General features: G+C 45.0%; 1 protein-coding gene across 2 annotated transcripts in view; it reads right to left on the bottom strand.

The window, feature by feature from the left end:
• Positions 1–9,701, bottom strand: part of ADD2 (adducin 2) — a 114,250-nt gene extending 104,549 nt beyond the window's left edge. Inside the window, exon 1 of one of the 2 annotated variants that reach the window (XM_003922645.3) lies at positions 9,267–9,701. The gene's annotated coding sequence lies outside the window, so the exon portion shown is untranslated. Of the gene's footprint in view, positions 1–8,985; positions 9,126–9,266 lie in introns of those variants that run through there. The other variant, XM_039475035.2, reaches the window with a different exon arrangement.
• Positions 9,702–14,753: the final 5,052 nt, after the last annotated feature.

Genomic DNA, 14,753 nt, shown 5'->3' with positions numbered 1-14,753 from the left:
AGAAAGAGGAAAAGCAGTAGAGGTAGGTAAGGAGCTTGGGCTTTATCCGGAGGGTAGAGCAATGATGAGATTAGATTTTTGTTTTAAAAAGATCAACTATGCAACATGGTAAAACATTGTCTCTACTAGAAATTAAAAAAAAAAAAAAATAGCCAGGCGTGTTGGTATACACCTGTAGTCCCAGCTATTTGAAGGTTGAGATGGGAGGATTGCTTGAGCCCAGGAGGTCAAGGCTGCAGTGAGCCATGATTGCACTACTGCACTCCAGCCTGGGCAACAGAGTGAGAGACGTCTCAAAAAAAAACTATAAACTGTGGATGGAGGAAAACTGGGCTGGAAGCAGGGAAGAAGGTAGGGGGAATCTAAAGTAAACCAGGGTTTCAGCCAGGAGCAGTGTAGCCATATGAAACAGAAACCCAAGCAAAGTAGCCCAGGCAGAATGGAAGGCAACCTCGTCGACATGGAAACCAAAGTCTAGCCTAGACTCAGAAACTACTAGAATTGTAATCAATTCAGGTAGCCATGACGATGGGATGAAGGATGTCAAATGGTCCTTAGAGCAGCTACTGATAGAAACCACAAGGATTTACTACTTGGTCTAGTAAGTTTTTTCCAGCCACTTCAAGGCTGGAAAAAAAGGCACAGAGAAAATCATTCCAGGTAAAACTTGGAGCTGTGAAATTTGTTTTCAGGTACTTACATCCTAAGCTCCCTGGCCTCCAGATCCTGCCCTGGAAGCTTGCAGGATGAGGCACTATGTTAGATCAAATACATTACGGGTATTTACTGCTGAGTAGAGTAGCATTTATTTATGTACTTTTGTATTTTTATTTTTAGCTGCATCTGGTGAAGTGATCAGAATCAACCTTGTTTGAAGCTGGATATATTAAATGCCCACTTTACTGGGAACTCCCTCAACACATGTCTGAGGAACTGAGGGTGCTGTGGTTTGGATTTTTGATCCCTCTGAAGCTCATGTTGAAGGAGGTGGTGCCTCATGGGAGGTGTTTGGGTCATGGTGGCGGATCCCTCAGGAATGACTTGGGGCCATTCTTGCAATAGTGAGTGAGTTCTCACTCGTTTCCATGACAGCTGGTTGTTAAGAGCCTGGCACCTCCCTCACCTGTCTCTTGCTTCCTCTCTCACCATGTGATCTCTGTACATGCCAGCTCCCCTTTGCTTTCTGCCAGGAGTGAAAGTGGCCTGAGGCTTCCACCAGATGCCCAGTCTTCCAGCCAGTAGAATCATGAGCCAAGTAAACCTCTTCTCTATCAATTACCCAGATTTAGATATTCCTTCACAGCAACACAGACAGACTAAGACAAGGGTCTGCCACTCCAGGTTCCCCAGGCCCCTGGATTTATATACCTCATCCCCACCCCACTGACCTTACCACAGCCCGTTTAGCCCTATTGCATTGAGCCTGGGAATACTAGCAACTAACTGAGAGGACATCACTGCTTCTTCCCAGAAAGCCCCCTTGTTGATGCTCATGGGCTGGCTGATGTTGGCTAGCACCATCTGTACTCTGCCTTTTACAGAATCCTTAAAGAATCTAGGCCCATTGTTTCTTCTCTTCTCTAAAACTCAAATCAATGTTTTCCTTACTATGTTTGTCTTTGGTCATTTTGAAGAAAGGAAATGCAAACATTTAGGCCCATGATGCCATCTTGAAACCATCTATGTATGTGCGTTTATAACCCTGTACCTGCAACCCGGATCTCAGGTCCCAGCCCAGACACACATATATATCTGCCTCTCTACTACCCCCGCCTCAAACTCATCTTGTCTAAAACTGACCACTGTCTTCCACAAATCACTTCCTTCTTGGCTGTGCTGGATTCCCCAGTAATCAAAGTAAGTTTTAGAGCACCAAGCAAAGCAGGGCTCCAAATCTCTTGGAATAAATTCGATATATATTTTTTGAAGCATGAAAGTTGTCACCATGGAGATGTTAAAACATCGAATAAGATACAAATGGTACAGTTCTGATTTTTTTAAAGTTTAAGAGAAACAAGGCTTGTTTGGGGATGCAAATTTAGATTACAAAATTATCAAAGAAAGCAAGAAAATGGTTACCATAAAAGGAAGGTGAGTGGTTACCTCCAGGGGAAGGAGGGTGTGGTCCAAGGGTGCACTGGGCTCTGGGAGTTGGCGGTGTCCTGCTTCTTGACCTGCATGGTGTTCGCACGGGCATTCACTTTATAATATTTTGCTAAACTGAATGTTTGTATGACGCCTTTTTCTATATCTGTGTTATGTTTTATAAAGTACTCATTACAAGGAAAAGAAACAAAATTTCGTGGACTTTCATACAGTTATTTTGATAAAGTTGGCAACAAACTTATCTTCCATCATACAAAATGCCAGAAGACAAAAGAATAATTGGAGTTTTTATGTAAAAAGATTATGATGAAGAAGTATATGCCCCAAAAGAGTAACATTTTGTGAGAGGGCAACATAAAGAAGTTCTTAGGCAAGCAAGAACCACCAGAATATATTACCCTCCCTGAAAAAGATTCCAGCTAATCAAGAAATAAGTAAAAATGAATATTGAGCCTAGGAAATGGACTGAGTGTTGTAACCTACCTAACTCTCAGTCTAAATAGCAGCTGTTAGTATGGTTAGAAAACATAATATAAATGTCAAAAATAATTCCGGAAAACAAAAGCATACATTGATTTAAAAAAAAGAAAAAAGACAATAATCTGGATCTAAAAGCCCAGATTTTTTTTTTTTTTTTTTTTGAGAAGGAGTCTCACTTTGTTGCCAGGCTGGAGTGCAGTGGTGCGATCTCGGCTCACTGCAACCTCCACCTCCCAGGTTCAAGCAATTCTCCTGACTCAGATTCCCAAGTAGCTGGGACTACAGATGCGCACAACCATGTCCAGCTAATTTTTGTATTTTTAGTAGAGGTGGGATTTTACCGTATCGGCCAAGCTAGGCTTGTCTCAAACTCCTGACCTTGTGATCCACCCGCCTCAGCCTCCCAAAGCGCTGGGATTACAGGTGTGAGCCACCACGCCTGGCCTAAGCCAAGATGTTTTTACATCAAAAAGTTAATGGAAGTAGATGGGCAACATGAAAGAAATTAAAGCTGGGCACAGTGGCTCACACCTGTAATCCCTGCACTTTGGGAGGCCAAGGCAGGCAGATCACCTGAGGTCAGGATTTCGAGACTAACCTGGCCAACATGGTGAGACTCTGTCTCTACTAAAAACACAAAATTAGCTGGGTGTGGTGGCAGATGCCTGTAATCCCAACTACTTGGAAGGCTGAGGCACAAGAATCGCTTCAACCCAGGAGGCAGAGATTGCAGTGAGCAGGATGACAGAAAAAAAAAAAAAAATTAAAGTATATTAAATCTCTCATTATTATGAAAAACCACTATATTTTTAATGTCAATAAAGACTAGTAGAAAAAATGGAGAGACAACTTCCCTTTAAAGAATAAGGGAATCTTACAGTACATTTAAATTAAGAAAGGGGGTAAGAAATAGGATTTTTTTTTAATGTAAAATAAACTTTTAGAAGATCTGTTACTGTATCACATATAATAAATGTAAATTTGGTCACAATTGCATTAAAAATCCAATTATGATGCTTAAAATAGATAAAAATGACATTAAAGAAGAAAGCTTAAGAAGAAAGAGGATGAGCATCATGCCAGGGAAATGGAAACAGAAAGAAGGCAGGACCAGGTTTCTTACCACACAGTAAAATTTAGGATAAAAATAAAAATACAATGAGACAAAGAAGGTTTAGAAATATGGAAGATTCACTCTGCAATGGAGAGTCAAGGGTCACAACGTTTGTGTCACAGAGGATGACCCATCATCCCCATTTGCCGGGCACTGTTCTAGCTTTAGCACTGAAAATCCCTCATCCCAGAAAACCCATCAGTCCTGGGCAATCAGGGCCCTAAGTGATACAGCATCAAATATAACTATGTAAAAATATATTAAATATACACAAATATATGTTTATAGTATATAATTACATATATTATGTATCAAATAAATATATCAATAAACCTGTACATACGATATAAATATGGATTTAAAGGTATATGGACATGCTAAGGACATAGTAAAAGAAAAGCAGTCAAAAATATCATTTGAGGCTAACATCTCTTTTATTCTTTGACAGAACCACTTAGGTACAAAGAAAAGTTTAAAATAACTTTGAGTAATATAATCAATAAACTTATTTGAATCTATAAACTGAAGTTGACACTCTACAGAGGATACACTTTCTCTTCACCTCTTTCAGTAACATTGGCAAAGCTTTCCTAGGTAGTTTATCTTGGAAGACAGACCAGGATGAAATCTTTACCAGAAGCTTGCCATTTCATGGGTCCTCTTTGTGTTTGGAAGATTTGCTGGTGGCTGTTGTTGAAGACAGGCAGTTTTCCGTATTACTGGTTTAAAATTATTTCAGGCTAAAACTATAGTAGCCAAGGTATATGGAGGCAAATAGCCAAGGTATATGGAGGCAAATATTGTGGCTGCAATCTTTTCTAAAGATTCAAATTTCTATCCAAGAATCTATGTGTGCCCCTGTACAGAGTTCCAAAGCTTAAACTATATTAAAATCCCTTTTGGAGGAAAAAATTTCTCATAGACCTCATGGTTGACCTAAGTCACTTTTATTAAAATGTAACTTAAATATATATACTCATAAATACCAGTTCTAAACACCTATGCTTTATAGCTTCTATATTATTAAAATGTCAAAACAATGTACAAATAAATACAACTATCAACTTTAAAATATCAAATTAATAAAATTTATTGCAATAGATAAGTCTTTCACATGTAACAACTCATTAATTCTTATATCACCATGAAAGCAGTGCCATATATTTATTCCCATGTTATCATAAGAAACTGAGCAGCAGAGGGGTTGAGTAATTTGCCTAAAGTCTCACAGTTAGTAGGTAGAAAAATAATTTTTGAAGTCAGAAAGTCTGAGGTCACTTAACCATCAGAACAAATTACTCATCTCTTTTTTTTTTTTTTGAGACAGAGTCTCGCTCTGTCATCCAGGCTGGAGTGCAGTGGTCCGATCTCAGCTCACTGCAACCTCTGCCTCCAGTGTTCAAGTGATTCCCCTCCTTGAGCCTCCTGAGTAGCTGGGATTACGTGTGCCACCACCACACCCAACAAATTTTTGTATTTTCAGTAGAGACAGGGTTTTACCATGTTGCTCAGGCTGGTCTGGAACTCCTGACCTCAAGTGATCCACCTACCTCGGCCTCCCAAAGTGCTGGGATTACAGGTGTGAGCCACTGTGCCCGGCCCTGTCTTATTTTCTTAGATGTAGGGTACCTATTGGGGAGTTACTAAATATGCATTAAATGAAGATCTAATTCAAATATTGTTCAAATCCACAACAGCGACTTTTTTGTTTTGTTTTTACTATATCTGTTGCTAATAATTTGCTGCAAATCTGATCCATAAAAAGGTAGAACTGGCATGAAATCTTCAGTCCCTGCCAGTAGAGCAGTGATCACCAGGAGCTGTACTTTTGGAGTTGGCAAGCTGTGTGTGCCCTGTGTGGACTCTCTCTGCTATTCAAACTCCCCATCCCTTTACCCCGGCTGTGGCTGGAGCCACCAGGCCTGCCCCTGGCTCAAATGGAAAGATAGAAAGGCAAACACAGACTCCAGCATCCCATCAAGATGATCCAGAACATATTTTTGTTGCTAATTATTTATGATTATCACTGGAATAGGTTAGGCATGGTGGCTCATGCCTGTAGTCACAGCTACTCAGGAGGGAGAGGCAGGAGGATCGCTTGAGCCCAGGAGGTCCAGGCTGCAGTGAACTATGATCATGCAACTGCATTCCAGCCTGGGCAACAGAGTGAAATGCCAACTCAAAACAGTCTGGGTGACAGAGCAAGACTCCTCAAAAAAGCAAAAGATTATCACTGGAATAAAACCACTAATGTTAGAGAATCCTTCAAAATACATATTATCTTCAGAACCCCAGGGGGCTGAGAGACCTGTGACATGATATCATTAGCTCACACTGAGGGCCACTGTAAAAAACAACCCTATGAAACTTGGCCTTGTGTCTGACAAGGAGGTGATTGGAGGCATCATTTCAAACACTGTCATATCAGGAAAAAGTTCCTTTGTGGTCTCGGAATCAAGAACTGTTGGCTGGGAGCAGTTGGCCGGGAGCCTCTGCCTATCCTAGCACTTTGATAGGCAGAGGCGGGCGGATCATTTGAGGCCAGGAGTTTAAGACCAGCCTGGCCAACATGGCGAAACGCTGTCTCTACTAAAAACACAAAAATTAGCTGGATGTGGTGGCACGTGGCTGTAGTCCCAGCTACTGGGGAGGCTAGGCATAAGAATCACTTGAACCCAGGAGGCAGAGGTTGCAGTGAGCCAAGATCATGCCACTGCATTCCAGCCTGGGTGACAGAGTAAGATGGTGTTTCAAAAAATATAAAACATAAAAAATAAAAAAGAATTGTTGTGTTTTTATGTTCTGGCCATGTAACATTTTGTGTTTTTCCCACACAGCTGTTATTACAATTTATAATTATATATTCATCTGAGAGATTTTTTTTTTTTTGAGACATTGTCTCACTCTGTTATCCAGGCTTGAGTGCAGTGTCGCAATCTCAGCTCACTGCAACCTCCGTCTCCCAGGTTCAAGCTATTCTCCTGCCTCAGCCTCCCGAATAGTTGTGACTACAGGGGCGTGCTATGACACCCAGCTAATTTTTTCTATTTTTAGTACAGATGGGGTTTCATCGTGTTAGTCAGAATGGTCTCGATCTCCTGACCTCATGATCCGCCCACCTCGGCTTCCCAAAGTGCTGGAATATAGGTGTGAGCCACCTCACCTGGCCGAGATTTCTTGATGAATGTCCATTTCTTGCATTTGTCTTTAAGTGCCCATCAGGGCAGAGACCACATCTATCTGCTTTCTCCCTTTGTTCCCAGACCTCTCGCAGAACCTAGCACGTAGTAAGTCCTCACTGAATGTTTGTCGAGTGAAGAACTGTGTGAATGAGTTAACAAATAAATAAAACATATAAGCCATGGGCTGGTCAATTTCTTTTTTGTTTATGCCATAAGGAATTTGAGAGCTGGATTTGTTTCCTGCCCATAGCCAATGCAGAAGGTCTTATGCTCGTGTTTCTGTATCAGCCTCATTCTTAAGACCATTTTATGACTCCACCCTTAGTTTCAATTTTCTTTTTTCCCATCTACTTCCAAGTTAGGCTGCCTTGCCATATTTATGAATCCCTGTAAACTGTCTTAAATCCTTTTGTGGAACAGGTGGTAATAAATAAATATATCTACCAAAGCCTTTTTTATATGTATTTAAAATCGTAACACTAAACCCATTGCCAGCAAACACATTTGCTCATCTGTAAACCTTAAGAATAGCTGAGATTTGCTAATTCCATCACTATACTAATATTTAAAACAAATTAAATCCAAACCTAGAAACCACAGCATCTCAAGTCAGGTATTGTTGTACGTTTGTATATGACAACCATATTTCTAATAAGGCTAGGCAATTTGGTGGACAAGAAAGAACATAGGGCTTACTAAAAAATTCTTACGGATTTTGGATCAAAGAATAATTTACCTTTAGTGGTTTTTCAAAATGTGTTGACATCATACTAATAATGAAAACTTTGCTCTTGTGCCCTATGCAGGGAGGAGTGGGGGAGGGGGGCTGGGCAAGATCAGGATCTATAGGAGAAAAGCCTCTACAGAGAAAACTTTGATCACATCACACAATTAAGGCAGAATATTATAAAGTAAAAATATTAAATGGTCTAACCCCACCCTTTTTAGTCTCTAACATATTATTTATATGCTAATGGAGGTATTACCTGCAAGCCTGTAATGTCATCATTCTCTTCTTTGATCAGATTCATTTAAAGCACTTTCACTTCAAATGCTAACTAGCTATTTTTCTCTTAAAACAGAACATAACTTTCAAATCCCATTAATGAGAACACCCCTCACTGTACAAGTTAAGCATCTCAGGAATCCCAGCTAGATCCACAAACTAGATGTGAAAACAGTTGCTTGCACTTTCTCCAATCCCTTGCTTCCTCCAGGATGCCAGACTAACCACTCCTTTTGGGTTACTCAGAAAGCATGAAATGCGCATTTAGGAAACTGAGATTTGATTTCTATTATTGATAAAGCTCACCTGAGTCAGTTGAATCTTAGATGACAAACGGCAAGAGGGAAGAGTGGGTTTAAGGAAACAGATGGGTAATAATCGCGTAGCAGAGATAAATGACAGTTTTTAAAAGAATTCGATAGGATATGGGCGGGAGCTTGCTTTTTTAAAATTCTCTATTGTTATTTCCTATTTTCTATTTTTATTTTTGGGCAGGAGAGGGAGATGAGGGGTGAGAAAAGGAAGGAAGAGAAAAGGAAAGACAATAGGCCAGACCCGAGAGCCTGATCTGCATCCTAAAGCAGTCTGCCCCTCCCTCCCTTCCCCACAACACCAAGTAGGCTTTGGTTGTGATTTCAAAACAAGCAGACACCGACTCCCGCCTCCGGGACCGGGGATGGCCTCCGCCCCGGCTGCAGAAAGGGAGGGGAGGGAAGATGGAAGATAGGAGAGGAAGAGACTGGCAAGACCCCCTCGGGGACAGTGGGATTTTTTTCCCTCCAAAGTGGTGGAGCCTCATAAAATCCAAACCCACGAGGCCCGCTCACGTGCCTGTTGCCGGGATCTCAAGGTGGGCGGCTGCCGACGCCGCACCTGCTCGGCCCGCCCCTGCGGCTGAGTGCTGCGCTGCCGGCGATCGCGAGGCCCCGGGGGACGCGCCCAGCCCCGCCAAGCCCGCTCAGCAAGGCTCCCGCGGAAGGCGGCGGCCAAGCTGGAAGGGAAGGGAAGGGAGGGGAGGGGAGGGGAGGGGCGGCCCCGCCCGGCGAGGAGAGGGGAGGATTGCCGCCCCTCCTTTCGGACCCGAAAGAAAGCCCCACCTGTCAGTCGTTGCGCTCCGGGCGAGGGTCCCACCATTCCTAAGCAGGGGCCAGCACTGGCAACCCCGATTTCCGAAGCGCCTCCGACGCTACATCATCACCAGAAACCTTGAGGCGCAAAACACACGGCCGCCGGCCAGGGCTGCAGCGCAGACGCGCTCTGCAACAGACGCGCCCCACCTGGGCCAAGCGGCTCCCGCCCCGCCGAGGGACGCCAGGGTCTTCGCGCCAGGAGACCAGCGACCCCAGGCAGCCCACCAGGCCCGCTCCCCAGACCTTACCTCCTGCGCAGCATCTTAGCCATCTCCGGTCTGCCACTGCGGGTTGGTTTTGTGATTTTATGGGGTTGGGGGGGTGCGCTTTAAAAAATCCACCTAGCTAATCTGCAGAGCAGCGTTTTCTGCCCATGCTGCAGCCCGCGCTCGTCAGAGCTGCCGGGAGATCCCACGGCAGTGCAGCGGCTCCGCGGCGGCGGGGATGACGCGCCACGGACGCCGCAGCTCCTTGACAAAAGGCTCGGCTTCCCGCTCGTCCCTCACAACCCTGCCGTCAGAATTAAAGCCATTTCCCGCACGAGGCTAGGAGGAAATGAGAGCTCTCCCGGCCCTGCGCGCTGACAAAAGGCCGCTGCGCGGTGCCCACAGCGCCCCCTCCAGCGGGCCGCGCCGGCCGCCCGAGGGCCGCGGTGCTGCAGTGCCCCCGCCCGCAGCGCCCCCCACCGCCCCGCAGCGGCCCCGCCCTGCAGCAGCCCCCACCGCCTCGCAGCGGCCCCGCCCCGCAGCGCCCCCCACCGCCTCGCAGCGGTCCCACCCCGCAGCGCCCAGCTCCAGGTAGCGCCCCCTCCCGCGCCGCCGCAGACCCCCCCGCCAAGCTTCCAGCCCACTTCAACCCCCGGCTTCGCACCGCTCACTGCCCGCGACGGCCAGAGCTAAGTAGGGGAGTCTGTTACTAGGGAGAAAATCTGAAGCAGAGCTCCCTTGAGGGAATGTATCCTCCATGGAAGGAAGAAAGAAGAAGTCTTACACTAGGAGTATTTATTTTCGTCTGGAAAGGACATCTAGCTTTCGGAAGATAGTCCTATAAGTTATTTTAATAGCAACTGTTTGACTGAATTCCAAACCAAAATTCTCCCAGTCCTGATTCGCACTCCCTTTTCAACTAGGACAAAAATTTTGTTGTGGCCCTGCCCTTGGGGGCTGTGAGCACAACGCTCTCCCACGCTCACTGCATCCTCCTCTCTCCCACGCTCACTGCATCCTCCTCTCTCCCACGCTCACTGCATCCTCCTCTCACCCCTTTTCGTCCCGTCTCCCGCCTCAGAAGGAACAGGTGTGTCGTGAGTGGGGAACTAGATAGGGAACCAGAACACACCTTGATCAACACACTTAACCTCTCTGGGCCTCGTCGTCTTCCTCTGTAAAATCATGGTGTGCCTAAGGCACCTCCCATTTCCAAAACTTTCAAGGCCTGGCCCTCAGAGAGTAGGGGTGTTAAGAGGTAGCTCTGGACTTTTCACCCCCATTATCTCGACTAGTCCCCGAAACTCCCCTCAATCAACATTCTCTCCAAGGGCTTTTGAAAATGTGCTTGTGAAACGTACAGCTTCCAGAAAAGCCTCTGGCCACTGATCTGAAACCTGATCGTGGTCCCTTTGCCCTTCCAGGTTCTGGGGCACCACAGCCCTCAGACACCCCCACAAAAGTCACTGGTCCCCACCACAGGGCTGCTGTGGAACCAGAATCTGGGGAGGTGGGCTCAGGGTTTGGTAATTTTAACAAGCAGCCCTAGCGATTCTTTTGCACACTAATGCTTTGGGAACACCACTCTGAGAGATACTACTGATTTAGAAAAAAGGAGAATGCCATGACAACCCTAAAACAACTGCCAGGCATTCTGTTTCAGATGCCAGGATAAATTTGTCTTCCTGCTCCAGCCCCCCTTCCCTTACAAGAAACATACATGCACACCTGGTCCCTGCATCCTCTTTCCACACTCAGAGCTTCTCACTCATTCTCATTCAGAATCGCTGAGTCCATAAGCCCTCTCCCAATTCTTCCGTCAACACCTGCTAGAAGAAATACAACAAGCTCAGCCACACAAGATGAAACCCCTTCCCTTTCCCACCCCAGGACCTAGGTCTGTCTGGTCAAGGAAGCCAGGAAGTGATGTGTTTATTGAGACACTCCTGGCAGCCATGGTTATACTGGTACCAATGGGTGATGAGATCTGAGAAGCAGGGAACCCCTTCTCCAGAGCCCAGAAGTTACAGGTAAAGTGGGCTCTACATCTTAACAGAACCCCCAAGGAGAATGGAGAATTTTTGTTAGAAATAGCAGGTTTCATAAGTCTCCCCAGTCATTTCCATCCCCCAAAATTTCTCTTCCCGGTGTGTTATTTTTTTCTCTCACAGTAATCCTAGCAAACCCTTGTTGGTTCCTGGCACTGTTCTGAGGGCTTTATATGCATTTTCATATAATCCTTACAAGAACTGTGTGAGAGTGGTACTATTATCATCCCCATTTTATAGATGAAGAGACTGAAGCACAGAGATGTTAAGTCACTTGCCCTAGGTCGCACAGCTAGTAGGTGGCTGAGCCAAGACTCAAACTCAAATGCTGTGGCTCCAGAGTTTGTGGGCCCTAACCTCTACCCTGCATGGCCCTCCAGAGGGGACAAGAAAATAAACATTTTTTTTTTCTTTTGAGACGGAGTCTCATTCTGTCACCCAGGCTGGAGTACAATGGCATGATCTCAGCTCACTGCAACCTCTGCCCCCAGGGTTCAAGCGATTCTCCTGCCTCAGCCTCCCGAGTAGCTGGGATTACAGGCATGCACCATACACCATGGCTAATTTTTGTGTTTTTAGTAGAGATGGGGTTTCAGCATGTTGGCCAGGCTGGTCTTGAACTCCTGACCTCAGGTGATCCACCCATCTCCGCTCCCAAAGTGCTAGGATTAGAGGCAGCTGAAAATAAACTTTTTAAAGCAGAACTGGTACAAGACACTGACAGGCTGATAAGGCTAATACATTTTCCTTTCCCCCCAAAAAGAATGATTCTGCTTCTCTAGTCATCACAGCATCACAGGAGATATATATATATATATATATATATATATATATATATATATATATATATATGTGTGTACGTCCAGCTTCTCCCAGGGTCCATCTGATACTAGCATACTGAAAAGATGGTGCCATCCTGGGACTTTAGGAATTGTCCAAATGTTAGACAGAAAACAAAACTTCATTAATTCCCACATTCATAGCCTATATGAATTAATTTAGGTTCCGGAAATTCTCACTGAATTTCAAATTCACTTCGAAATCCAGGAAAAGGAACCACAGTTGTAGTTAGCTCCAACTGTCACTGGAAGACTGCAAGACTACAGAGCTCCCACTGCCACAAGCCCAAGATGCCTAGCCCTTAACTAGGGCCAGAAAAACACAAGAGACCCCCACATCAGACCCAGGAAAATCACAGCTGGCTAACCCCCAAAGGCCAGAGAGTTTAAAATTAGGTTTTCTGACTGATTTGCAGTAAAAATTTCTCATCTTCCAAGAATGAGAAAATGTTTCTAGCCAAGAATAACTAGTAGAGAGAGAAGCTGGCAATGCAACAGACACTGGCAGTGCCCCAGTGAGCCCAACCTCCTGGTATCCATGCCCTGTATATTACCTTCCCCTTAGGTGCCGGCAAGACTGTGGCTCACTTCTAACCAACAGGATAAGGCAAAGGTAATGGGATGTTCACTTCTGTGATTATATTACATAAGATTCTTTGTCTTACTAGCAGACTCTCTCAGTTGGCTTCTTGACCTGCAAGCTTTCATTAGTAGCCTTGTTTGGAAGGTCTACATGGCAAGGAACTGAGGGTGACATCCAGCCAATAGCCAGCTGGAGACTGAGACCCTCAGTCCAAAAAAGTCCTAGAGGAAATGAATTCCACTAACATCACATAAGTTTAGAGGCAGATCTTTCCCCAGGTAAGCCTTCCACTGAGAACCTAGCCCTGGCTGACACCTTGATTTCTGCCTGTGAGAGACACTGAAGCAGAAGACTCAGTTAAGTCATACCCAGACTCGACTCCTACCCACAGAAACCATGAGATAATGTGTTGTTTTATGTTGCTTAGTTTGTTTTAATTGGTTACACAGCAATAGATAAATAACATGGAGACTTAGCATTCTATAGGCCCAGGCATACTTATCAATGGCCTTTTCTAGAGCATTCTGGAAATACTGGAGAAATTAACACCTCTGGGATCAGCCCTCAACCAATGACCATTAGGAGTCTGTGGATAAAGAGGCTGGCTCGCTCATCCCTGAGGGTTGGGAGACCACCACACTGTTTTCCATTGTCTCTCAGAGAGCCTCAGCAGGCTTGAGCCCCACAGCAGTAATCTACCTTCTCACTCACGTGTCTTTTATGGGCTTTTCTTCCCTATGTGCCTTTCCCACTGCCCTACAGGTGCTTCCCTGGCTTGCCTCCCAACTTACAACCAAATCATGATCTACTTTTAGGAGAACCCACTTTAAGATGGGGCAGGGAAGGGAAGACAGTGCTTTCAAAGGAAAACCACTGATAAATCCTAAGTCTCAACATCCTGAAGATACCCAATATATGAAAGTTCACCCAGTCTACGGTTGATGCTGCTCTGGAAAGAGAACTGAATTGGGAGTCCAGGGACTAGGGCTCCAGTCTCAGTCCCAGGGAGTATGTGGACATAGGAAAGACCCTGACCCCTTATTCTCTCTTCCCAGCTATAAAGTGAGGGTAACAGCACTTGTCCTCTGTTATGGGCTGAATTGCATCCCCCCTCAAATTTATGTGTTGAAGTTCTAGCCCCACAGTGCCTCACAATGTAACTATATTTGGACTTAAGTCCTTTAAAAAAAGTAATTAAGGTAAAATGATGTCATATGTGTGGGCCCTAATCCAGTATGATGTCCTTATGAAAAATTTGGACACAAACTGGCATAAAGGGATGACCATATGAGGACACAGCAAGAAGGTGGCCATCTACAATGCAGGAAGGAATCACATCTGCCCACACCTTGATCTCAAACTTTGAGGCTCTGGAACTGTAAGACATTTCTGTTGTTTACCATCACCATTGGGGATGCTTTATTATGGGAGCCCCAGAAAACTAGTATGTCCTCCAACTACACCAAGGTTGTCATGTAGACAAAATAGGACACCAAGCGAAAGCACTTATGGTCTTATTACTCACTGAGACAACCAGTGTAACCCTGGCCACACCAGGAAATAATCAGAGTGGTCCCAGAGACAGAGAGGTCCCAGACTCCAGTTCCCACCTTCACATAGGCCCAGACCCAGAGAGCTGTGGGTAGAACCATGTTGAGCCCTGCTAACATGTAAGTCCCTCTAGGGGAGGCCCTCACGGCCCCCGATGTTAAGTGCACTAGTTCCTTCTACCAGCCCTTAGGAATCCACAAGAATTTTTTTTTTTAATGATCACCACTTGCACAGCAGGACTTATTATTCTGGAGTTGTTACTCTTAGAAGTTGCTAAAGCTTTTAGAGTATGTCTTGAAACTTGGAGCTGATGCCTCAGATAGACCCACAGGTTTGTTCCTGGTACCATGATTCTCTTTCTACCCAATGCCTCTCAGGCAGCTAGATCAGCGGATAGTTCTCATTCTGATTCTCAGGAATTCCACTTAGGGTATATACAACTCACATCAGTAAGGGCTTCATCATCCTTACCTGGAGACCCAGTTCTATACAATGCCACATTCAAAAG

This window comes from Saimiri boliviensis, chromosome 1, assembly GCF_048565385.1.
Source record: "Saimiri boliviensis isolate mSaiBol1 chromosome 1, mSaiBol1.pri, whole genome shotgun sequence".
In the NCBI taxonomy this organism is placed as follows: Eukaryota; Metazoa; Chordata; class Mammalia; order Primates; family Cebidae; genus Saimiri; species Saimiri boliviensis.
Note: the sequence above shows the minus strand (reverse complement) of the source record. Positions and strands in the feature narration are given on the sequence as shown.